This window comes from Sturnira hondurensis, unplaced genomic scaffold, assembly GCF_014824575.4.
Source record: "Sturnira hondurensis isolate 20B ecotype Veracruz unplaced genomic scaffold, ASM1482457v3 Scaffold0002840, whole genome shotgun sequence".
In the NCBI taxonomy this organism is placed as follows: domain Eukaryota; kingdom Metazoa; phylum Chordata; class Mammalia; order Chiroptera; family Phyllostomidae; genus Sturnira; species Sturnira hondurensis.
Window position 1 is genome coordinate 3,656,788 of NW_028075471.1, and position 26,339 is coordinate 3,683,126.

At 45.5% G+C, this 26,339-nt stretch overlaps 1 protein-coding gene across 1 annotated transcript in view; it reads right to left on the bottom strand.

Annotated features, from left to right (window-relative positions):
* ARHGEF3 (Rho guanine nucleotide exchange factor 3) overlaps positions 1 to 26,339 on the bottom strand; it is a 274,023-nt gene that overhangs the window by 208,571 nt on the left and 39,113 nt on the right. The gene's annotated exons all lie outside the window — the stretch shown is intronic.

Genomic DNA, 26,339 nt, shown 5'->3' on the forward strand with positions numbered 1-26,339 from the left:
TATCTTTAGAGGGGAAAGGAAGGAGAGAAGGAGAGAAATATCAACATATGGTTGCCTCTCATGAGTCCCCTGTTGGGAACTGGCCTGCAACCCAGGCATGTGCCCTGACTGGGAATCGAACCTCGATCATCTGTTCCGCAGGCCTGCACTCAATCCACTGAGCTACACCAGCCAGGGTGAGCTCCAGACTTTTAAAGGGACAGTGGACAGGACATGTAGCCACTGCCCAGTGAGGACCTGGTTTCTTCATCTATTAATCCCTCCTCAGGCATGATGGAGGCAGCATCAGGTTGAGTCAGCACAAGGGGCAGGTGAACCAGAGAAGGAACAATGTGGCCCGACAGCTCTAGGTGCACCAGGGACACCTTATCTCTGTCTTGTGAAGTGAACCCAATTCACAATATCTTCATGACATTGTGATAAATTACTCCTCCCCAAAATGTTATGTCTGTTAATAGGGGTTTTCAAATTTCACGTTGATTTGTGGTACCATCTCCCTGAAGAGCATCCCTGACAAAGGTCCCCCTTGGACTTTCCCTGAGGTTTTAGTCACTGCTGTCCCGAAAGGGTGTTGATGGTGGTTTTCGACATGATAGTCACATCCTTCCATTATCCTGCCAGTTATCAGTGACGCAAGGCAAGATGCTTGCGGTGACCATTGTACAGCTTTGCAGTATGTCAGGCCTGAATAAAAATCTTGATTAGCCCTGGCCAGTGTGGCTCGGAGGGTTGGAGTGTTGTCCCATAAACTGAAAGGCAGCAGGTTCCATTCCCAGTCAGGGCACATGCCTGGGTTGTGGGTCCATTTCTGTACTCACCCAGTCAGGGTGAGTACAGGAGACAACTGATCAACCTTTCTCTCACATTGATGTTTCTCTCTCCCCCTCTCCCTTCCCGACCCTCACCCACCTCCCTCTCTTCTCTCTGGAATCAATGAATACGTCCTCGGGTGAGGATTTTTTAAAAGAGATCTTGATTGGCTCTACCATACAAAAGAGATAAAATACAAGGTAATTTCTAGAATAGCAGCAGCTGATGGGTATTCAGTACTTAAAACAGTGCATGTATGTTAATACTTCATGAAGTTAACCTCACGGATTTTCATTCTGTAAGCTAAGGTTCATTACTGCACCCATTTAGTAGATAAGAAAACAAAGACCTAAGGATAGGTGACTTAACTATCATCACACAGGTAAAATCCTGATTCTGATCTCAGCTGTCTGATCTCAAACCCCTTAGTGTTTTATTAGCTGTGTGACTCTGAGCGCGAGGCTTAATCTCTTGAGCTTTCACATTCCTACGTGCAGAACAGGGGAAATAATACCCAGCCCATGGAATTAAGATAAGACGAGGGCTCTAACTCCAGTTCTATCACTGCCAAGTTCTCAAGAGAGGTCAGCATGGTGCCACCACCTCCCAAACCCGGCTCCAAGAACAGCCTTCACCTAGAGGCACAGAATTGACACAGAAAAGCTGGGACAACACCAAACAGATGGGAACCCCCACTTATGTGTCTTTCTATCCAGCCTCCTCCTCTATCCTCTCTGCCTCCTCCTCCTCACCCACATGTTCCACAGTAAAACCCCAGGCTAATTACATCTCAAGACAAACAGAGAACACATGGGTGGTTATTTAGATTTAATATCCTTTTCTATTAAGTAACAGGTTGGTCTAAGTTTTTCTGAAAAAACATTTCTTCCTAAAAAAAGAAAAAACAAAAACAACTTAGAATTCAATACTTCTCCCTGGATTCCATTCCCTCCCCACCCCGGTTATAATTGGGCTTTGCTTTTCTAATCATTTGATGAGCTTCACTGCTTCCAAAGCAACAACATACACCCGAACACTCTGAGGAAAGGCTTAGTTCACAGAAAATACGATCATAGTTAATTAGCTGTGATTAAGTTACATGATATGCCAAGGCCTGTGCTAAGCACCTTGCGTATATAATGTAAGTCTCACAATAACAATAAGATAGGTTATTATAACAGGTTATAGTATAATTTTAATACATGTTATGCGGGTAGTATTATAATGATGCTATACATTATAATACTCTATATGTAACACATTATAATGGTGTTACATATTTTTTAAAATAATGCAATTTTGTATCATAATATATTTTCATATATTATTATGGTATAATGGAGATATTATCTTACTCCATTTTACAGATGAGATAACCTGAGGCATAGAGAGGTTATACCACATGTTATAAGTCACACAGCTGGTAGGCCAAATTGAAATTCATACCCAGATGTGTCCTATTCCAGATGCAGAGGGTGTAGCCCCTCTCGAAAGAGATAACCCCACCTAACAGGGCAGAGCATGCTTTTAGAAGAATGCAGCCTGGGGCTTCCTTGTGGGAGGGCACCAGTTTGGCAGGGCCTCCCACTCAGAGGCCTCTTTGGCAGGGAAAGAGCACCAGAGCAAGTCTGTCAATCCAGGGCACTCTCGGGGACTTGGACGCACCCTTCTGTGGTGGGGAAACTGCCAGGAAACCTAGGAGAGAGGGCTGCCCCTATTAGCTCCCCTACCCGCGCATTCCACCACCAGGGCTCCAGATCATTCACATTTAACAACCTAATCTGGCATCGTAAGAGTCTCCTGATAGTTTGTTGCCTGCTTCTCCCCAGCCAAACACTACCACCCAGGTGGCTTTGAAGGATGGGCTTCGGGGAGTAAAACCCACTCTCCAGAGGCTTCTTTATGCCACCTGTGAGGGAGGTTGGCCGCATAAACTGCACCATCTCAGAAGTCCATCAAGGCCAGGCCCTCACACAGGAGGGCAATCAGTCCTGGGTATATTTCTTCTGTTTTAGAAGCAACTGCTTTGCACTGCCAGCAAAAGTCCCAGTGAGAACATGGCACTTGGGTCTACAGGTTTCTCCAACACAAAGATATGCAGAGGGGCCTCTTAACAAGGCCGGGAGGAGGTACAGATAGTGTGTCCAGTCCTTGGACCCCTAATGTGAGCAAGGCCTGTGCCCGGTGCATACACACATGGCTAGGAAGCACAGCCAGTGTCAGAAGACAATGCTGCCTGGTGATCACCCGCCTCACAGAGGGGCTGATGGGAAGCTGGGGATGGGCATGCAGAGGGAGAGACAAGTAAGTGCTGGGACAGAATGGATAGCTTCTTGCCTGGAAAAGAACTTACAACCCTAGGAAAGGTTGGAAAGAAAGTTATAAACTCTCCACCTTGGGAGAGCTTAGAGTAAAAATGTCCATAGTGGGCATGAAAAGTCAGAATTCAAGGTTCATTTAGGAAATGATTTCAAAGTCAGGTGTGTGCATGGCTGGTCTCAGAATGAGCTCAGCAGTATAAGGCCTCAGGGTTGGCAACAGCAGGTATTTTCCAACCTGGTGAAAACAGATGGGATTCTTTCTCTCCATCTTGAGAAGAGGACTAGTGCCTATTCCTGAACAGCTCTGAAGAGCGGGGTTTCACTGTGCACTGTGTGCAGCCAAGAGGCCGACGTGGGGCTCTGGCTCCCTCCCTTTCTTGCTGGGGACTTGAACCCAGCCACCTACTCTCTACTCCCTCTGAGCAACTATTTTCTCATCAAAGAAGTGGGGATAACAATCTCTTCACAAAATAGAGGCATTAAATTAGGGTACTACAGAAAATCTTTAGCAAACACCTTGGCACTTAATAGGTTCTCAAATGAGCTATTATCATTATCATTATCATCATCATCGAGAGGATTCCGTCTTTAACCCAGTACGGTGGGATGTTACTTATCATCAGTGTTGGTAAGGCTCATGTTGGAGAGACAAGACATTTACACTGATTCATACATATTGGATAAAATATAAGTAAAATAAAACAAGAGATTCAATGTGCTAGGGATATTTATACTAGGTAACAACATGTCCACAAATATCAACACAATGTCACCGTAAAAAAAGACTCCCATTTTGCACTCTAATTTCCTGCTCCCTTTTTCCCCTTCCTAAAGATTTCCATCTTTGCCAGCATGTTGTATATGTGTTAATATTTTAATGTCTTAATTCTGAATCAGAGCATCTTGCTAATAAAACTTTCCTTTTCTTTCTTTTGTTCTACGTCTTCTCATCCATGAAGACAACGACAGCATTACTAGGAACACTGAACAGCTGTAGTTTGTAAAAGAAATTAGTGCTCAATGCAGGACCACCTGGGCCAGATATTTTTATCCTGGTTGGACCACTTAAGATGGTAGTGGTTTTCTTTCACGTAAATGTCTTTTTAGTTTCTGTTCTTAGTGTATAATCGAGGATGGACTGGCAAGTGTTTAGACAGGTGAGAACCCAACTCTTTGAGGAGAAACTCACTGTAAGAGGTAGTTTGCAGAATGAAACGCTCACCATTTTGACTTCTCTCTTAAATAAAAGCACAGAGGCACCACCCACCAACATGGGTTTTTTAAATTTTACTTTAATTATTGTTCAAGTACAGTTTTCTGTCTTTTAGTCCCATCCCAGCCCACCCCCGCAGCCCTCCCCACCAGCAACATGTTTTTGTAGCTCATCAAGCCACACTTGCTTTCATTCTACTCATGTCATGGCTGCAACTTCAACTCCTTATTTCCTGTAAATTATGTGAAAAAAGAATCACAGAATCCCAAAAGTAGTCAGCTGGTACAATCACTCAGCACTAGTCAAATCCTCTTTTCAACAGTCCTGTTGAGAAAGCACCCTAAAAGAAAGCCCTATACTCTCTGCATAGGGGCTCACACATTACTTCCTTCATCAGTACTTACTGAGCACCTACTCTGTGTCAGGCACAGTGCCAGACACTAGGGATATAGAAGATACAGAAAGACAACCCGATTTTTAAAAAATAAGAAGAAAGAGAAGAAGGAGAAGGAGAAGAAGACGACGATGATGATAACGATGAAGATGACGACAACGACACAGTAAGTCTTACCAAAAAATGTTTAAGAGCGGTTGTGGGCTGTACCAAAGGAGCTCAATCAAGTTTGGAGGATCCAGAAATGCCCCCCAGAGAAAGGAGGCCTCCCTGTGACCCGACAGAGACAAAGAATTCAGCCTGGTGATGAGAAAGGGAACAGTAGGCCAGGCCACAGGAAAAGCATGCTAGGATGCAAGAGGTAAAAAGTTGACCTTTGAAAAGATTAACAAATGGACAAAACTGACAGAAAGCGTCTTGTTTAAAAAGGGGTGTGGAGAACACTAACAAGCACCATAACGGATGGGGGCACTGAACTGCAGACACAGCATCGACTGCAATGGCACAAGAATGCTGTCAATGACTCCATGCTATTAAATTTGAAAACTTAAAATGCGTGAGCTCCTAAAAATACATCACTTACCAAAACTGTCTCAAGGAAAACTAGAAAGCCTGAAAAGCTCTATAACTTATAAAAAATAAAACACCAGACAGGTTTACTGATGAATTTGACAAAACTTCCAAGAAATAGGTCATTTCAATGTTATACAAACTGTCCCATAGAACAGAAAAAGAGTCCAGAGTTAGGAAATAAAGGAGAGATGGCACATTTGAAAACTAGAAGTAAACAATGGCAACTAAATATCTGTCCATAAGAAGTCCCATTAAATGAAGCTATGTTCATTCTTCACAATGTAAGACCACACAGCACTATATAGTAAAGAAAACTCTCAACAACAAAGAAAGAAGAATGAAAATTTGGATTGCAGGAGGTATGCACGTGACGGTACAATACGACATGATACGATACTATTTTGGAACACACAAAACAGCAGTCTGTTTTTTATAGCCACATGCACATGTAGTGAAAACGTAAGACCATACCAACTGCAGAAGAGCACTTCTCTCTGGGGATTGGAGGGGAACGGGACTGGGTGGGCACACGCAAGGCTTCATCCCCTCCATCATGTTCTATTGTTCACATACAAATTCTGAAGCCAATAGGACAGAATGTTCACTAACTCTATATAGTAAGTACAGGAATGAATGTTAAAATCATCAATATTTTGCTATATGGGTGAAATAGTTTATAATTAAAACAATAAGAAACAAATGAGTAAATTATGGCACAGTCATACAATAAAATACTAGGGCACCCATGAAAAATAATGTTATACTCATGTGCTCACCAGCAAATGCCTTGCAATATGGCATGTGAAATAAGAAGACGAGCTGCAAACCCGTTTACGTTTATGTGCTCGTGCACACACACTGCAAATGCACAGAATCAGCTGTGTGTACACAGAGTGAGGGCCCTCACAGGATACACGCTCAACCGTTGACAGTGAGTGATTACATAGCTGAGGTGGGGGACAGCAGCGTAAATGTGGACCTTAACACTTATAGTATGTATTTTAAGATCTTCACTGTGAAAACATATTGTGCATATAATGAAAATGATAATGACGTTTATAAAAAGACCTTGGCAGGTGGGAAAGGAGGTCGACAGACATGTGATGAGGCTGGCTAGGGCAAAGCCTTAAAGGCCAGGATTGGGGGGTTTGGCCATGGGGCTCCCCTCAGATTACAAAGTAGAAAGTGACATAATGAGATCTGCTGTTAGAAAGACCCTGCGGCTAAAGAGGGGCAAAAAAATAGCCAAGAGCTTCAGAGTGAAGGCAGAGAGCATTTGAGAGGCAAGTGCAGGCGCCCAGAACCACAGCAGTCTCTCACACATTCAAGATTCTGACGGCATGGACATCTAAGCTCCAGTCAGACTTCTGCCTCCCATTCTCCATCCCTCGGCCAGCTTTCTTTTATTTTCTTTTAGAAATACCATGTGAGCCACATACGTAATGTAAAAATTTCTATTACTCACATTAAAAAAGAAACGAGTAGGTTTAATTTTAATAATATAGTTTATTTAAACCCAATATACCCAGATATTGTCAGTTCAACATGTAATCAATAGAAAACATATTAGAGATGTTTTACATGTTTTAATACTAAGTCTTCAAAGTCCAATGAGCAGTATACCCCTGCAGAACATCGAGCTGACGCCATCCCGCTTCAATTGCTCAATAGTGGCACGTGGCACGTGGCTGCGTATGGCACAGCAGAGTTGCAGAAAAACAATGCTGTTGCTTCAGAGCCTCAGACTTTCGTCTCAGCAGGTGGTGACCAGCCAAAACATGTCAATTTAGACCCATATGAAAAGCGACACACTTTTTACTTTTATTAAAGATTTTGTTTATTTATTTATTTTTGGAAAGAGAGGAAAAGAGAGGAAGAGAAACATCGATGTGGGAGAGAGACATTGATCGGTCGCCTCTCACATACCCCCAACAGGGTCCCTGGCCGGCAACTCAGGCACGTGGTCCAACTGGTAACTGAACCAGAGACCTTTTGTTTCACAGGCCAGCAGCTTAATCTGAAGAGCCACACCAGTCAGGGCGACACTTTCTGTTTTTAAAATCATGTTTCCAAAATGATTTTAGTATCCAACTGAATTCAGAAGTATTCAAAAGAGCAAAATGTTTCACAAAGGCTTTAAAGAGGTAGTATCTGAAAAAACCAAGGGAAATTACCTTCAGCTCACAAACACACAAATGACCTCCTTAAACACAGAAACAAATGAGATGCATCCCCAAAAGGAGAGTATCCTAAACAAATGTCTATGATCTTTTCCCAAATAATATGAGCTACTCTATTCAAACTAATTCCACAGTTAACTAAAAATAAGAGGTTGAAATGATTTTTTAAAACCAATTAAATTATTAGATTTGTAGTTCCCCAATTGTGAAATGCTTGTTCAGGCCATTTTCTTATATATATACAAAGGGTTGCTCTTTTTATTGATATGTCAGGCTATAGCATGTAGCAAAGTGTCTAGCACATAGCGGGTACGGACAGTAACCATATTTAAAAGGTATATGTTTTTAAATATTTAAATATTTTTAAATATGTACCTTTATTTACCATATTTTTAAATATGGTAAATATTTACATTTGAAATTCCATCAACTTGTGAATGTATAAACAAAGTGTGCTATATGCATATATTCCATTATATAAATGGAATATTATTCAGTCACACAAAGGAATGAAGTACTGGTACAAGCTACAACACGGAACAACCTTGGAAACACACAGAAAAAAACAGACACAAAGAGCTAGGTATTGTATAATCCCATTTATATAAAACACTCAGAAGAGGCAAACCCATAGAGACAGAAAGCAGACAAGTGGTGGCCAGGGGCTGGGGGACGAGAAGGAATGAGGAACGACCGCTCCATGGGCACACAACCTCCTTTGGAGTGAAGACAAAGTTCTGGGGCCGGAGACTGGCGATGGAGGCATGATGCTGCGGACGTAAGCAGTGCCACTGGGTTGTTGAACACGTTTAAGTGGTTGAAATGGCAAATATTATGTTATGTGTATTTACTGCAATTTTCTTAAAAAGTGACAGTTATATACATGTATTTGCTGGCAAATTAAAAGATATATATATTTAATGGAAAAAATCCTCATGAAATAATAATGCAAAATAAAATGTTATTAACTGCTCCAGAGGAGGGAATTCTGAAAATAAAAGCAAGGAAAGCAAGCATCTGTGCGGCCTGGGGATTGATGAAAATGGCTTCGACGTGAAGTTTTATCAGCAGTTGAGAGAAATCAGCCCTACACATTCCTGTTTCTGAGACCCATACGCACGTGAATCATTCAACAATGATAAAAATTCCCACACTCTCTGGCTTTCTGCGCTTCCTTCCACTTTCCAGCCCAGCCCCAGGTCTCTGGGCTCAGAATCTGCAGCAGCACCCTTTCCATCTTCTGCTTCCAAAGCAGGAGCCACTCGGCTGTGTTTCCCTTTTGCACGTGGGCTTCCTGCACAGCTTTTATCTTTAGAACGACTTTTGATGGGTGCAGTCTTCCAGAAGAACTGCCAACAGTAAATGAATTTCAGTGATTCGTGAGCGGCGCCACAGAGGAGCAGTTAAGAGCACAGACACTGGAACTAGCTGTTAAACACTAGACAAGGGACTCAACCTCTCTGTTCCCTACTTCCCTATTTGTAAAATGGATGCAAAAACAGGACTCCCTCATACGGTTGTTGTGAGAACTAAATGAGTTAAGCTCAAATGTCTGTTAAGCTCTTAGTGCCTGGCCCCAAAAAGCGCTTTCAGAGTTAGCAGCTTTCTGGGTGACAGACTTTGGAAGGCCAGGGCCGATTCCTGGTTGTCTCTTCACTCCCTCATATTAGGAAGAGCTTAATAAACAGCTGCTCACTGAATGCACTATGCTTGCCCTCAGTAAGTCTGTGATCAACAGTATCACAGATTAGATTTACATAAACTGACAGAATAGAAACAAAATCACACACAGTTGAAGGAGGGAGGGAGAAAGAGAGAGAGCAAATTCCATAGGGGAGGCCACCTCTTAGCCAGTCCTGAGCACTGGCCATGGGCATGGGCCCTGAGGCAAGCCTGACCCCGACCTGTGGGTCCACACTCATCTCAGCCTCCTCTCTTCCCCAAGGCCTCTCTCAGGCTGAGCTAGATCCTGAATAGGCACTTTCTGAACAAAAGGTCCTTACATTCCAGCCAGAACTGTCTTTGTCCAGAACTGCCCTAGTGAACAGCCCTGGGGAGAACACTAGTCATCAGGGCTGGATGGGCTCCAGCAGGACACCTTCCCAAGGATATTTGGAGTGCTTTGGATTATACGAGATTTTTACCTTACTTAGCCCAATGTGGTTCCCTGGCTGTCACCTCATCCAGGAGAAAGTACCTGCAAGATGCCAGAACTTTCCCCATCAAATTAAAACCCCAAACACCCTGAAAGACACCACCCTACCCCTCATAACAAATATTCATGTCCATTTTCAAATTCCAAGTCCAGTTGGGCCATAGAATGCTCATTAACATTTGCATGCATTAGGCAGCCACCATAGACCTTTCTAGAACAAAATAAGGCCCTGATAGGAAGCCTGAGGTGGTCAGATCATGGGCTCTGCAGTTTCCAGGACCTGGGCTCAAGCCCAAGCCCAAGTCCACTACTGACTTTGCACAATTCATAGAACTTCCCCAAGTCTGTTTCCAATTTGAAAATGGACATGGTGAGACTTAGATTTCATAGGGTTACTAAGAGGAGTAAATAAATAATTCCTGTAAAGTGCTTTGCATACTCTCTAACTCACACTGAATGCTTAATAAACATTAGCTCTGAAGATTTACTGAGTGTCTGCCACAAGCCAGGCAGAGAGTAAAACACAATTCTTGTTTTCTCAAAGTGTATATTACACATTAGGAGGTGATAAGGTGTATGGGGGAAAAACAAAGCACAGCAGGGAAGTAGGGATAATGGGAGTAGCTGCTGTTTAAATGGAGTGTTCAGGACAGATTTCTCCAAGAAAGTGATGTTTGAACAAAGACCTGAAAGAGTGGGGAGAAAGTCTCAGGTGGACAGGACAGCACATGCAAAGTTCCTGGGGTACAGCTCGGGGACAGCACATCCTGTACACTAGAGCAAGTGTGTGAGTGAGCAAAGAGCAGAGAAAGTCATGGAGGGAACAGGAACCAGATGGCAAGGGCCTTCAGATTACTGCGAGGTCTTTGGATTTTAGTCTCGGTGTGATGGGAAGCCCTGGGAAACACTGTTTTCAACGCTGTGTGGAGAAAACAGCGGTAGGTGAAAAAGAAGGGGTAGAGAGGGGGTGAGGATGTACCTACAGTGGCCCAGGTAAGGGACAGCAGGGACTTGGACTTAGCAGTGGGGGTGGTGAACAGTGGTGGGCTTGTGTACATATCTGAAGGTGGGATAGCAGGATTTGCTGGTGGGTTGGATGGGGAGGATGAAATAAAAGAGAAGTAAAGGACGCTAAGAATTTTAGCCTGATCAATTAGCATAACGGAGAAAACCTATGGGAGGAGCAGATTTGGGGACAAAAGTCAAGAGCAGACATAGCATGTTTGAAATGTCACATTTGAATTAGCATGGCCCTTCGAACGGAAATGTGGAGCTGGCAACTGGTTATAAGAACTGGAGGTTGGTTCGACTGGTGTCAGCCTTTAGACAGAAGAGGAGTTGCACCAAGGCGAGAGAAGACCCAGGAGAGAGGGGTTTCCCCAGAGGCCAGTGAAGCAAGTGTGCCAAGGAGGAGCACTCAACTGTTTCACCAAGTAGGAGATGGAGAAATGCCCACTGAGTCTGGCAAAGCAGAACTCCCTGGTGACTTGATGCAAGAAAGTAAGTGGAGTTGGGGGAATAACAGCTGAAAGGGACCTAGAAGCATTGTCTGTAGAAAATACAAGTTGATGGAAATCTTAGGTATCGGTCAGTCCGCTGAAGTCACTAAAATATGAGCTCCCTGAGAGCAGGCATTTCATCTGTCTTGTTAATGTTTTATTCCCACTCTCTGGGTACCTGGCACGTGGTAGATGCTCAATAAATATTTGTAAGACCTTGAACTTTCTTGGTATCTCCGGTCAAGGAGTGTAGGCCAATGGGAACTTCCCATCCCTAACAGGATGGTATGGAAGACAATGAGAAAAATCATACACAAATTATCCCAGGATGGAATGTTTCATTCCCCTCCCTTAAAAAAAAAACAAACCTAGAATTAATACCAGCTGGCATTTGTTCAACGTGAAAAATAGAGTGTTTCCCAGTTACTCCCCATTGACATCCTGACCCCCATCATCAGTGGACAGATGACTTCGTGTTGCCAACACCAAACTTCAAATAGTTAAGCTAATGGTAAGCAGGTCTAATTAGCAGAAATTACAGAATATTTTTGAAGGGATATTTTATAAAAGAGCTATTTTGGAAATCCAATTTAAGAAAATTATTTTTTTCATATTCTCAAAGTGCTCACCTGCAAATGAGGCTTCAAAAATGTTTGGGGGTTGCTTTTGAAAGCAAGGGGATCATTCTTCCTTCCCCACCTGCATCCATCTGGATTATGGCACGTTTTCAATGGGAAAAGCTTCATTACATCCTAAGGAAATCCACATCCTGCACCTCCAGGTCACAGCCCGGCAGAGAGCGGCCTCGCGTCCCTCCGGAAAGGATAATTAGTTCGCTACCCTTTAATCAAGGAGCAGCAGATTGTTGTTTTTCTAAAGTTCTGCCTGGGGAGAGCGTGTTCTTTTCCAAGTGTGTGTTTTTCTAACCAGGACTCTTTGTATGTACCCTACCTTCCCATGAGCCAACAATCCGGCGCCCCCTTGTCTGAAACGAGAAATTGAAGCTCCCCACTGCTGACAGCCCCTCAACTCAAAGTCCTCCCAACCCATCAATACCTCCCACCTCTGACTTGTGGACTGGGAGAATCCTCAGTCTTTCTGTCATGAAGAGTAAATTCTTCAGGATTCACTTTTAGAGAGAGAGAGACAGAGAGAGAGAGAGACCAGACACAGTTCTAAGTGCTTAATAAATACTAACTCATTTACTCCTCCAAACAATTTTATGAGTAGGTACTTTCATTATTGCCACTTTACAGATGAGGAAACTGAAGCTCAGAGAGGTTAAGCAGCTTGCCTAAAATCACACAGATGGTAGGTGGCACAGCAAGGATTCAAACCCAGGCACTCTGGATCCAGAATACACGGGCAGAAAAACAGATACAAAACCATTACAGAAGGAGCAACAACAGAGGAAAGAAGACGGCAACTAAAATGCTTACAATGTTCTAGGCTCAGAGCCAGGGTAACTGGGTAGGTTTCTCTTTAAATAAAGTGCAATTGGACTTTAAAAAGAATAATAATAAAGATCAGAGATTAGTTTTATTTATGGGTTTCTCCACATCTACAAATATAAATCCATGCAGATTAATTGGTGTACTTTACTGTGTATATATTATACTGCAATAAAAGTATAATTTTAGTTTAAAATTTTCAATGGCTGAGTTTTCTTAATGTTTTAAAGGGATTTGTATCAAATAAAAAATCCTTACAAGACTTAAACTGCCCTGGCAAGGTGGTTCAGTTGGCCGGAGTGTCACACCACACACCAAAAGGTTGTGGGTTCAATTCCTAGTCAGGGTGTGTAAGAGTGGCAACCAATCAATGTTTCCCTCTCACACTGATGTCTGACTGTCTGTCTGGCTGTCTCTTCACTCTCTCTCTCCTTCCTCTCTCTCAAATCAATTTTTAAAAAAACATATCCTCAGATGAGGATTTAAAAAATCACCCCCACCTATCTTTCCAATTTTTGTCTTAAAAAGAAATTTAAGAAAAGCCTTTGGAATTGTTCTATCAAACTATATACAAATCAGAAACACATAGGAAAGAAATCGATTCATGTTTTCCAAATTCTGGAAAGCTCTAACTAAAAAAAAGTGTATTTACAGAAACCATAGTTTCCTAGTCCCTGTCTAACTGGGGCTCATGTGGGCTTTTTACCCCTGGAGGAGAAGAAAGTCTCATACTTTAGTCAATAATACATTGATCAGAAGCTGATAAATCAGTATGAGGGTGGCCCAGCACCTATAAAATGAAAATTGCAACCCTGAAAATGAGTCTTTGGAAATGGGCATCTCTAACAAATGTTCTGTTGATCCTAACTCACTTAAAAACACCAAAAACTCTTAAATTAGACAGCATCGCCTAGAGCGGTTTATTGACTCTCTGATACAGGACCTACCACAGTCTCTGAGGTAATTAGAAGCTCCATAAATGCTGTTTTTGGCAGTGACTGGGGCTACACATAAAAACATGTTTACTCCCAAACTGTCAGTGAAATATGGTGGTGGGGCGGGACCACGTCAGACTATTATAGCGCATGTGCAGAGCAGGAGGGATAATGCCAAGGGCACCATTCAGGCCGAGATTATTTCATCGCTGTGACAGAGAGCAAACCACCCCTAAAATCCTGGGTGACAGAGGGTAATTCTGAGTAAGGAATTACTACTCAGAGTAAGACATTCTGAGTAAGAGATGGATACATTATTACTATGCCTCACAGTTGCTAGAGGTTAGAGCCAGAGAACCCCATTGCAGGGTGCTGGCTCTTAGCCCTGAGAATTTTTCTGGTGACACAAGCCACCAAACTGTGGAGAAAGAAATGAACCATGTTGATCAGTTACATGCTATTTACCAACATTTTTATCAAACTGATCTATTTGAAGCACAGGGTAGAGCAAGCCCCCACTCCTGGGCACCGTATCCTCTGGCTCACCAGCTGGGCTCCATTGGGAACAGGGCGGGAGCTTGCATCAGCGTTGCCATAGCTGCCGTCATGGCAACCACTTCTTGTCACCCAAGCAAAAAGGCTCTCCCCACTTGGGAGCCCTGATTCAGGGATGCAGCCCCTGTAGAAACTCATCCTTTTACTTGTTCCCAGCTTGTTTGAGTCTTACAAAATGGGGAAGCAACTGGGGGTCTCCAGGTCCCTAGATGCATTTGGACCAGACTAACATGAATAAGGCTGGCAGGGAGACAGGGCTCATGGAAAGGCCGTGCAAACCACGGAGTGTGTGGTTAACCTCTGCCAGAGCTTCTGTGCCAGGCAGGGATGACTTTGAGTTCTGGCTCTGGCATTTGCTGGCTGCGGCCCCTTAGCAAATTGTTTGGCCTCTAGGGACACATGTCTAAGAATAAGGACAAGGGTAATACTAAATTTTACACTTTACAGAGCCATGAGGTGTGAATGGACCCAAGCATGTAAAGGACATACAGAGTAAATGCTGGTTGTTATTGGTGGCCACTGCCTTTGCAGCTCAGCACCTGGCCTTCACGACGGGAAGCACTTCTGCCAGCAGCGCAGAGGCCAACAGTTCCCGCAGCCCACACACACCCACTGAGAGCTGGGCAGCATGGCAGCTGTCAGCAGGGACTCGAACTTAGTGCCCTTCCCACCAGGTCACAGAGCTCCTTTGAAATAGTCGATGTATCAGAATAAACCTACTACCTTTATCCAATAAAAGTACCACTGAGCAAAACCACCTTTTAAGAAACTTAAAGAAATCTTTAAGGCCAAGGGGTGTCATTCAAAATTTTCTTTAAAATTCTAACATAATGTCCACACAGCCAGCAGTGGTGACTTCCCAGGGTTGTCATTTAGTGCAGGGAAAGTGCATGTGCCAGGTGACACATTCCTTCACTGTCTGAACCTCTGTAACATGCACACAGTGACTTTGTAACCAGAAAAGAACTTTCCTTAAAAAAAAAAAATAAAGCTGATATATTTTGCCATGACATAGTTCACAAAAGAAGAACCCCAAACAGCGAATAAACGAATGAAAAACTGTTCATCCTTCACCCTCTTGAGTAATGAGCCAAATGGAAACGTAAGTACGACGGCCTGGTTGCCTGTTGAGGCGGCGACTCTCGTGGGCGAGAGTGTACGAGACGGACACCCTGCTGCACGGCCGGGAAGGTATCGATCAACGTGGCAGTTCCACAGGGCGACTCGGTAGCAAGTTGACAGATATTTGAAGAATGTTAAAATGACCAACAACTTCACCTTTACAATAATTAATTTGACAAAATACCGTGAACGCGGGCTTAGAGACAAGGCTGCGGCCCCCAGTATTGTTTCAGAGGGAGAAACTAGACCCTGGACTCAAACGGCCCCCGAAGGGGGGCCAGCTGCTGAGAGCGTCCTGTGTGTCCATTCTGTAAAACAGTGCCCAGGAGACTTGTTGCTCCCACTGAGAAAATATGGAGTTTTCTGCATTTGCTGTTTTTAATCACATGCTTCCATCCCAAACTCACTGTGTGGCAGCCGAGTAAACCAAACCCCAGGCCTATTACACAGTTCATCCTTGTGTGGCTCAGACAGATTCACAGTGTATTAGTCTCCCAGGTGGCAGGATTGTCACCTTCAAAGCCAGACACGGCATCTGGGTGGGGCCAAGCTATGCTCTGGTGCCTCGTAAGGCCCAAGCTAGGGGTGGGGACATTTCTTCAAAGACCTCTTCCCCCAAGATGCCACACCTTCCCAAGGGCTCTCAGCCCATCCAGGCCACCAGGAGGAGCTCGAGACAAGGACTAAAAGCTGGGGTCCAGGAGCAAGACTCTGTCACTAACCATGAAACAGCTGGCCCAGCCGTCTGCCCCACACGGTGTCTGCACCCAGTGCTTGCCCTCAGTTACCTGTTCCCCACAGCAGCCGTGAGAGTCAGGGAAGTCAGCTCCCCCCTCGTAAGTTCCCTGCTAGTGAGTTTGGGAGTCCTCCTCATGTTCTCACCCCTCTCTAGGTGCCTCCATTTCCTTATCTAGAAAATGGGTTCAATAATAGCAGTCATCTCAGAGGGCTTGTTGTGGGGGTTAAGCAGTCAATCTACAATAAGCACTTAGGTTTCCTGACCTGTAGGAAGCCGTCCGTATAGCTCTCACGACTCACTGAGCCTGTAAAGGGCAGTGGCCAAAACAAGAACTCTAGAACCAGCTTCCTGGTTTCAAAACCCACCCTCACCAGCTGTGTGGCTTGGAGCACGCAGCTCTTCTTGCCTCGGTTTCCTTGTCAGTGAAATATAAATGAAAATAACAGTGCCCACCTGATTTCATGAAAGACCACGTTACCCACCTGAATCACTGCACTGAGAACAGCTGAGAGCAGTGTCTTTTGCATGAGTACAGTGTGCCTGTCCGTAGGACCCACAGCCCGTGTCAGTCCCCCAAAGCAACAGCCATCATCATCCTGGCTGAGACAAGCCTGACACGTGTTTTCCTATTTAATCCTGACAGAGTAGGTGTTATCATTGTTCAGATTTACAGATGGGAAGACTGAGGAACAGAGAGCTCAAAGAACTTGGCCCAGGTCACACAGCCAGGAAGCAGCAAAGCTGCCAGACTTCAGCAGATCAGTCAGGTCCCAGGGCTCTTCACCTCTGCACTGCACTGCTCAGCCCCAGACACCCAGAGCCTCAGGCTGTCCCTTATGAAACCACTTGCCTGCGAGTACCTCCCGTGGAAGGGCGATGCAAGCTCTCTACCTTTGAGGTGACTCATGGCCAAGCCCCCTGCAGGGCAGCATGAACTCGGGCCCCTAGGACAAAGATGTCCGACAGACACAAAGGGTAAGTTACACACTAGTCATCAAGGAGCAATCCTTGTCATCCCTCCCGATCTTCCCAGGGAAAGACACGGGTGTGAGCCTAACTGTGGAGATGAGACATAACATTAAAACAAAATCCTGGACCAAGGGACCTAATCAGTGTCTTGGAAACACATGCTGGCATCTGCGCCGCTGGTTTTCCCCATAGCTGTTAACAGTCCTGGGTTGTTTAAACGGCCGCCTGCTCTCAAGTTCAGGCCGGGAGGCGAAGCCAGGGTACACCTTCCTCCGTGTGCCATTTCCGGCCTTGGAGCATGAAATTCGTGGCAGTGAATTCACTTCCTGTCATCAGAGACAAAATTTACAGCGCTTCTGGCATACCGTATGGGCAGAGCTGTAGGCGGATGCCACCAAGAAAGAGCCTAGCTGGAGCAGAGGCAAGTCTTCCGTCCTGCACAGCTTCCTCAGCCATTGACCAACAGAGCTATTTGTTAAAAAAAACTACCTGTATGTTTCACCAGAAGTCATAATTCCATATTGTTTGAAACCCTGTAATCTAATTAAATAGTGTCTGTTTTCTAATAATGTGGAAGGATCCTCAGAGAATCAGCTGGTCTACCACCTCATTTAGAGGTTGGAAAATGAAGAGCTGGCGTGAGGTTACGTGGGCTGTTGGAGACAGACTGGGACTCTTGAAGGTCTCCCCATCTGTAGGCTGTTTCCATCCCTTCTTGCTCTCTTGGTACAAATGTTGCTAGAATGGACAGCAGATGTTCTCACTGCCCAGCATTTAGTCCCCCTTCTTCTGCCAACAGTATCATAATTTTCTGTGGGGTACACCCCTCCCCAGCTCCTAGACCCCATGATTGGTGCCCTGCACAATTCATGCCCAGCACCCCTAGGCCCCTGAGATGGGCATGAATTGTGCAGGGCATCTTGTACAGACAGCCTACCTGAGAAGGAAGCTAATCTAGGCAAAGTAGAGTGAGAGACCTAGAGAGACAGATTCCTGGTCACATGGATTAGCCACCTGGATCCAGCCATGCCTAAATGCTGAACTATCATTGGATTTGCCAATTTGGTGAGTCCTTTGTTTTTTAATTCAAGCAAGTGTGCATTGTATTTCTGTCACACGCAACCTCAAAAAACTATGTTTTGTTTCTTTGTAAAAGTAAGCAAATGACAAAATGGAAATGTATCCAGGAGACCCTCCACAATGCCTAGCTTAGTACCTGACACACAGTAAGCATGACATATGTGTAATGGCATGAAACCCCTCCTTCATGCCTCTTCTCAAAAGGACTCTCCCAGACCACCCTGTTGGAAATCAAGCCCTCCCCAGCTTTGCTACTACCACCCCTGACCATTTGCATTGGTATTTATCACCATCGGGCCTTTCCTGGGACTTACTTGTTGCTCCTTGGTGGTTTCCCCCACTCAAATGCTATGACAGTGGGGATTTTTTCCTGCTTTGTGCTCTGCTGTATCCTCAGGGCCAGATCTGTGCTCAACATCTGTAGGTGCTCAGTATATGAGGTCTGTCGGGAAAAAGTCCAGCCATTGTTAATATAACGAGAATGGTTTGTGTGGCATCGGTATAACCTGGCAGCCAAGGAGAGTGGACTGGAATGCACATGTGTGAACAATGATGACCCACTGTACCAGTCAGTGGGGATGGTAGAGGCCATTGAGTGAGCATGTGTACTGTGTGGCTGTCACATTAAAAATGACTGAGCAAGTAGAACAAATCTGCAACAAATTTTGCATTAAGCTTGAATATTCCTCCATGGAAACTATTCAGATGATTCAGAAGGCTTTCAGGGATGATGCAATGAGTGCAGTGAAAATAAAAGTGTGGCACAAATACTTCAAAGATGGTGAAGAACCTATTGAAAGTGACCCATGTTCTGGAAGGCCTGCAACAAGCAGAATGCCTGAGAATGCTGAATGTGTACGGGCTGCCATCAACAAAGACTGGCGATGGACAGTGCAAGAACTAGAAGCCGATCCGAGGACTGCAAAAACTACTGTGTCTGAGGTTTTGATGTAGGACCTTGGCATGAAATATGTCATGGCAAAATCTATTCCATGGCTTCTGCTACTAGCATAGAAGGAACATCGTGCTGCAGTTCCTAATGGCTTAATACCAATGAACCAGTTTTCCTCAAGAAAGTCATAACTTTGAAGGGGTCTGAGGCATCATTGTCCAATGCACAGTATTTCTTGTATGTTGTATCTTCTTCAATAAATGTGTCTATTTTTCATAGTACATGGCTGGATACCTTCCGGACAGACCTTGTACATATGGTGCATGAATGAATGAATGAATGAATGAATGAGGGAAAGGACAATGGAGTGGGTAGAGCACAGAGTGAACAGAGAGAAGTGCCCAGGACATAATAGGCACCCAGGTCGCCCCCGCCTGTTGCCTCAGTCAGCAGACCCTGGGATCTCTTGGACCTGAGTCCCCTTCCATCGTCCCTGAGCCGACACTCAATCAGCCATGCCCTCAATCCAGGCAACCTGACGGTTCCCCCACCTACCCCAGTAGCTTCACCAAGAATCAAAAGACAAGTAGCCCTTTGGGTTAGGAAGTTGTTTTCCTTCATTTTTCCCTGCTTATAGAAATACTGTGTGCTCATTACAAAAGCACACAAAATGTAACAATGAAAAATCATAATATTTAAATTTTGAATGCAAGTCATAAACAGGCAGACTACTGATATATGTTATATGACCCACAAGGTGACTTTTTTTTAGCATGTGGTAGCTCCTAACATTTAAAAAGCTAGGAGATTTCACTTAGAAACCAGGTATCTGCCTTCAGTTAAATGTCACAGAGGGCACTCCTTCCGATATATGACAGTGGCCAGCTGGGGTTGAGTGGCAGCTGCCTCTTTCAGGTGGGGTGTGGGCTCCTGGCATCTCTGCCGCTCCCTCTTATGGTCCATGTACTGCCCTGGCCGCTGATTTCAGGTGCTGCCTGGTCCCCATCACACACAGAGTTTGTGGCTTCTGGCCTGATGTATTTGATTTCAGGCTTTGCTGTGCTCATAAAGCTTTCTAGGAAACCCTCTGAAAATTTGCCTCTGCCTCCAACAGTGGCCTGTGATGCTCCAAATAACCACCTGACTTCCAGTATCAAAGAACACTGCACTTACAGCCCCTCCTGTGGGCTCAGCAAGCCGGGCCAAGTCCAATGTCTCCTTCTCAGACTGACTATCCCAGCTCAACAATTGATCTCTAAACACTGTAGCACACAGCCTCTCAGTTAACCCCACAGGAGAAGGTCCCACAGCCCAGGGGACCTCCTGGGCTGCCTTTTCCATAGGGAAACTCCAACCCAGTGTTTAAATCCAGCCCCCAACGCAGGCAGGCTTCATCAACGCAAAACAGCCAAAGACAAGGCTGCCAGTGCCGGGGTGGCCGGCAGGCCCAAAGACCCTGTGATCGGCTGGCTTCCTGTGTGTTTATTTTCACTCCAGTTTCAACAGTTAATTATTCCCTGGCTGCCTCATTGATTATTGTTTTCCTGGAACCCAACCCTGTTCCACACAGAGGGGGCCCTCAATCCATGATGGATGGATGGTAGGTGCGCAGAGGGACCCACGACAAGGGTGGGGGGCTGCGTATGCTTCAGGGCGGGAGGGAGGGGCTGAGTCCCTCAACTGCAATTTCTAATTTGCCAATGAATGTCACGAGAAAATGATTATATTAAAATGTTAAATTTTAAAGCATGCTATAAGGTTTCATAATGACACGATAGTATTGATAGTGGTAGAACTTCTTTTTTATCCTTTTGTGCATTTTCCACTTTGTGTTTCATAAAGTTCATGTTTCACTGCCAGCGCTAAACTGTAATGAGGTGAGTATTCACCCCCCGGACCTCTGTGGCCACCGCAACACCGAGGGCCCACCAAGGAAAGGATAACATTTTGCATCGGTCTGGCTCTCACAGTGTATCGAGAGGAGGAGGAGGAAAAGAAAACAGGGGAGGCGAGGGTAGCCTTCCACAGTGGAAAGCGATCCTGCAAAACTCCTCGGTGGGCCTGGTAATGACTGATACCCCACCCCCACCTGCTAGCAGCAAAAGCAACATTAGCTTGCCTTCCGGATCCTGGAAATCCAAAATGTTATGGCAAATTATATTTCTTTTGGAGCAAAAGATGGTAATTTTTTTTACCACTGACCTTTGAATGCATCCAGAGAAAAGCAAAGAAACATAAGGAAATTTTCTAATACAAATATACGATTTTAAACTAAAATAGACAGGTGCCTGGAAAAGCACACTGCTTGGGTGCTGGTACCCTCCTCTCCCCAGGAACAGCCGGCAGGGCACAGCCGCTCACCGCTTCTGGGAGCCCTGGATGGGTCTCTACCTCCTCCCGGGCTGGTCTCCAGGCATGTTCCCCAGACATACAGGGTGGGCAGCAAGAGCTCAGGGCCAGCTCCTTTGTAAAGACAGGAGGAAACCAGGGTTCTGAGCGGGAGAGTGCGCGCTGCTGAGGTCACAGAGCTGAGAACAGTTGCATGCAGTCTCCTGCCTTGTCGATGTTTTCTGAGTGCTCCTGCCCACGTACCAGGCACTGGTGAGAGAGTGAGCCATGCAAACCTGAAACTTGCAAGCAAATGGGGTCGGGGGAAATGGAGGGTTAGATTCTTCACAAATAAGGAAGCGAATGACCAAGATAACCACAGATGGTGCTATGGACTGGCAAGTGGGAAACAAAAGTGAAGAGCAGCAAGTTGCTTCTGGTTTCCCAAGCCGTGCTCGCCAGCCATTGAGCACCATGCAGTTACAAATGCCCCCAGGCTCTGCCAGACACAATTAACAGATTGTAGTTAGATGCTAGAGTCTGTGAGGGACTTGTGAATCACCTCACCAGCTCACCAGAGTGGATGAAATGTGACACACACGAACAGACACACAGAAGGAGAACCCACTACCCCAGCAGTAAGACAGGAAGTAGGGGGTGTGGAGCTGGCCTGGGCTTTCCAGTGCCCTCAGACTGAATTCTCATTTGCTTAAGGCCACCTGTTGCCACTAACCTCCCCTCCTCCCTGCTGTCCTCAAGGCCCTCCTCCCTGGCCCTGTCCTGAACCCTGCAGTGCCCTGACCCTCCCTCCCACACCGTTCTGGGAATTACTCATCCCACTTCTGCTTCCCAGAATTCTAGACTGTGAGGGCAGAAGCCAGTCCAGCCTCCCGAGGGCTTGGTCCTGAATCCCCAGAGCAGCACCCAGGGCCTGGAAGGGCTGGGGTGAAGGCACAGACAGGAAGAGAAAGAAATCTTCTCTCCACCATTTCCCAAAGGCCTGAGCCTCAGTTTTCACATCTGCACAAGGGGGGGTAGAACCAACCTGCTGGAGGGTGAGGACAACATGCGCTGTCTGTCTGCCCTGCGGCCTGCAGTTTACCTGATTTTATTACCTCGTTTTTAAAAACGCACTTTCACGCGCAGTCAGATTCACTTCCAGTGTGCAGATGTGAGTTCCGACCCTCAGAAGCATGTGACCCCCACCACAACGAAGACGCCGTTCCATAGCCCCAGAAGTCCCTCCTGCACTCCTTTGTACTCAAGCCCTGCCCCCCTCCGCCCCTACCCAGTTCCTGGCAACCATTGCTCCATTTCCTGTTCCTAAAATTTTGCCTTTTCCAAAATGTCATGGAAGGGGATCAGAGAGCAGTCAGTTTTTATGTCTGACTTCTTTCACTCAGCACAGAGCACTGAGACCCATTCGTGGTGCCGTGTGCAACAGCGGTTCATTCCTCTTTATCATCTCTCCCCAGAGGAATCCTCATCACCTGGGGACAGGCTCACAGAGAATAGCAGAAGGAGGCAGCTCCTTCTACCTCCCCTGGTAATCTAGCCAACAGCTTTCTAGGACCCGTTCTGGTTTGGGATGGAAAGGCAAACCAGGAGTCAGGGGCCCCCCTTCCTGGCTGCATCTGTAACCCAAACTCTTTTCTGGAAAAAACTAAATGGAGTTTTTGATCAACCCAACATTAACAATAATGAGTACTCATAAAGGCCCATGGATACTGAATAATACTCTGGGCCAGGTGTGTGTCATTGTCTCAGATAATCCACACAACAACTTGATGGGCAGATTCTGTTAACTCCCCATCTCACGGGTGAGGAACCTGGGACACACGGCAAGTACACAGTACCAGCAGAGAGGGCAGCTGGGCCTTGGCTGCAGGCCTTGTTGTCACAGCCTCCCCACCACACAGGAGTTGAGCCCAGCTGCTGGCAATAAGAGGGCTTAGCAGGAGCCAGGCAAGGAAGTGTGTGGCCCAGGAGGGATGCAGGAGGGAAGGAGCCAGTGGAAAGAGAACTGGAAGATGAAGGGACCCAGGGGCCATGGGGTGGATACACCCTTGGGCGTGCCCTCAAGCCCCTACACTGGAGGTTTGCTACATTCTTTTTAGTAACAGAATCCATATGTCAAACCAGATCCTGCTCAAAACCAAAGACATCAACTTGGGAGAAGCAGAGTTGCTCTAGTTCACAGGTGGCAAACATCAGGCTCTCAGGCCGAATCCAGCCCTCCACCTTGTTTCTTCTACCCAGCAGCAGCGCCGAGCTCTCACTTAACAGTTAAGGAGTAGCTACATTTACACAGTCCTAAAATTACATTTGGCCCTTTGAAGGTAACCATGAGGGTGATGTGGCCCCCAGTGAAAATGAGTTTGACAGCCCTGTTCTAGCTGAAAGGAAAGAAAGATGGAAGCTGAACCCGCTAACCTCTCCAAACCCCGACACCTTGTGGCCACTAAGGAAGGGACCGTCCTCGGAATGAGGGAGTGCTAGGACTTCCTGACAGCTGGCTTTCTTCTTTTTTTCAACTTTCAAATATTTAAATAGTAACACGTTCAAAATTTAAATTAACCAGAGATGCACTGTGTCTTGTGTCTGCACCACACTATCCAGCACATAATTGGGACTCAATAAATGGGTGACAGAGAGGCCTGGGAAAGACCTCTGTGGGGTCAAATCTGATCCTCCCTCACCTCTGAGGGAGGTGACCCTCAGCAAGGTGACACTGGCTGAGTGACCCTCAGCAAATGTCTGACCCTCAAAAACCCTCAGAAGGCCCAGCAATTCTCCCACCTCTTGGGATTTTAAGGTTAAAATAATGGATGCTCATAAGAGCCCTTAGCACAATGCCCAGCTGCTGACAAAAGCACAATAAATGTTACTTACCAGTATTATTAATAGCATCAACAGGGCTGAAAATACACTGGGGAAAAACAAAGAATCCATTGAAAGGAATGAAAATGTCCCCATGGGAAGCACAGTGTCCTGTGTGTCCATCTCTTTCATTTTTGTAGCAATGGAAGGCGTAGCCTGGACCATGGAGGTGTGAAGGTCAGGCTCATCTGGAGACAAGCATTTTTTAAGTGGTGTTTGTGCAGCATTCTGTGCCCATTTGGCCCCCTTTCTGTCTGAACCTGTGCTCCAAGAACCTTGGAGAGTGCACCTCCCTCTATGTCTTTTCTAGAGCTTTGGATAACTGACAACAGTAGATGCCTACGTCAAAATAACTGCATAAACACTGAAGCCTAAGAACTCAAAATTAAATTATAAATACCTGGAAGTGAATCTCTTCCGGGGCTGAGGCCAGGAGGGAGCAAGTTTCCTTCCTCCATAGGAGAACAGGACGAAGAAAAACAGCACTGAATGTGGGCGAAGAGTGCCCTCTGCTGGTCAACATTAAAAATTTGCATCTGAAACAATGCACCTCTCCCAGGAGGGCTCTAGTTGGGCTGCCTTGAGGCGAGTCAGCCTTAAATATCTTTTGTAGTTTTTTGTTTGTTTTGTTTTGTCTTGTTTTGTTATTAATCTGAACTGCAAACAAAAAGGAGATCGGAGAGAAAGTACAAGGCCATAGAGCATTTCACCCCTCACTTGCTTTTTTTGCTGGAGCAATTGAATGTCACCTTAAAATTGTCTGGTAGATGCTACAGCTCTGCATCAGCGAACCCGTGCAAGTTTCGGATCTTGATTAAGTGTCTGCAGGTGGCCCACATAAGCATCCATTTCCATTCTAACAGGCTGTCCTTCTGACCAGACACCTGCATCCTCCCAGAAAAACCCAGTGGGTCTGATGCACAGAGAACAAGATTCCAGTGGCCCAGACTCTGTCAAGTTAGGATGTTAACTTGGAAAAGAATTACAAATAATTTCTGACAGGTTAAAAAATAATTCCATAGGTAACAGTGTTATTTTCTTGTGAAACCTTAAACAGTTTATGTCTAAGTTTGTAGTCTTATACCAACATTTTCCTCCACATTTTCCCATAACTATATATACATGCATGTGTATATGCATACATATAATATGGTAGGGGGGGAGCATCCCCAGCAGAGGGGATGGCATGTACAAAGGCCCTGTGGCAGGGAATGTGGCACACTGGAGAAACAGAGAGGTTGTGTGACCTCCAACATCTGTGCCTGGGGCCTTTCAACCAACACCCGCTATGTCAACATCATGACACACATGTCAAGTACAGCCCCTCCTGTGTGTCTCAGCCACATGCAACAGTTGTGTCCTGAAGATACAGAACTGTCTTCACAGAGTGACAGGAGAACTGTGTTCCCAGAATCATATTGCTGTACCTCCATGTCACCCTTCTCTAGTAACTGGGGAGGGGCCAGGCAAAAGTCCCAGTTCTCGAGAGGGGGAAGGTATCCCTGCAGGAACCACAGCCAGCTGCCACCTTCGGCACACATCACAGAGAAGAGCCGCGATCCCCAGGCCTCCACAGCTCTGTGCCAGGCCCTCTGTCAACCTCAGTGCCTTCAGCAGTTGGCTCTAGCTCTACGGTCTGCTCATTCACCAAGTCAACGCAGCATAAATACCTGCTCGGGGAGGCCTGTTGGACCCTACAGTAGGATAATTCCCATGCATCACTACCAAAATCATTACTGTACACTTAACTCTTACATCAGCCTCCTGAGAACAGTGATGATTTTCTCTCTCTCATAATGTAAACAACACCAGCCCTGGGGCAGAAGACTGTGGCCAGAGGCTGATAATTAACTGTGTGACTTCAGACAAGTCGCTTAACCTGCTTGAGCTTCACTGTCCCACTCAGGAAGGGGAAAAACTCACATCTCAATAAAAGGTTCAGCAACTATGGAGAAAAACACATTATAGATTATATTCAATGAAGCAACATATGTTATTTTCATATTTGTTATGATTATTAGTTGCTATTTCTATAATATCACAAGACTTTAAGTAAACAACACAACTTTATGTAAAACTTGGGCAAAATTTTCATATAAAACTGCAAAAACAAAAACAAGTAAATACACGGCACGAAAGCAAGGTAGAACTCTACAAGCTGTGGTAACGGAAGGCCGCCAGACGCATTTCTGGAGTGAGGCGACATCAGGCACAGTTCGGGCACCCACCCACTTCTGCTCAGG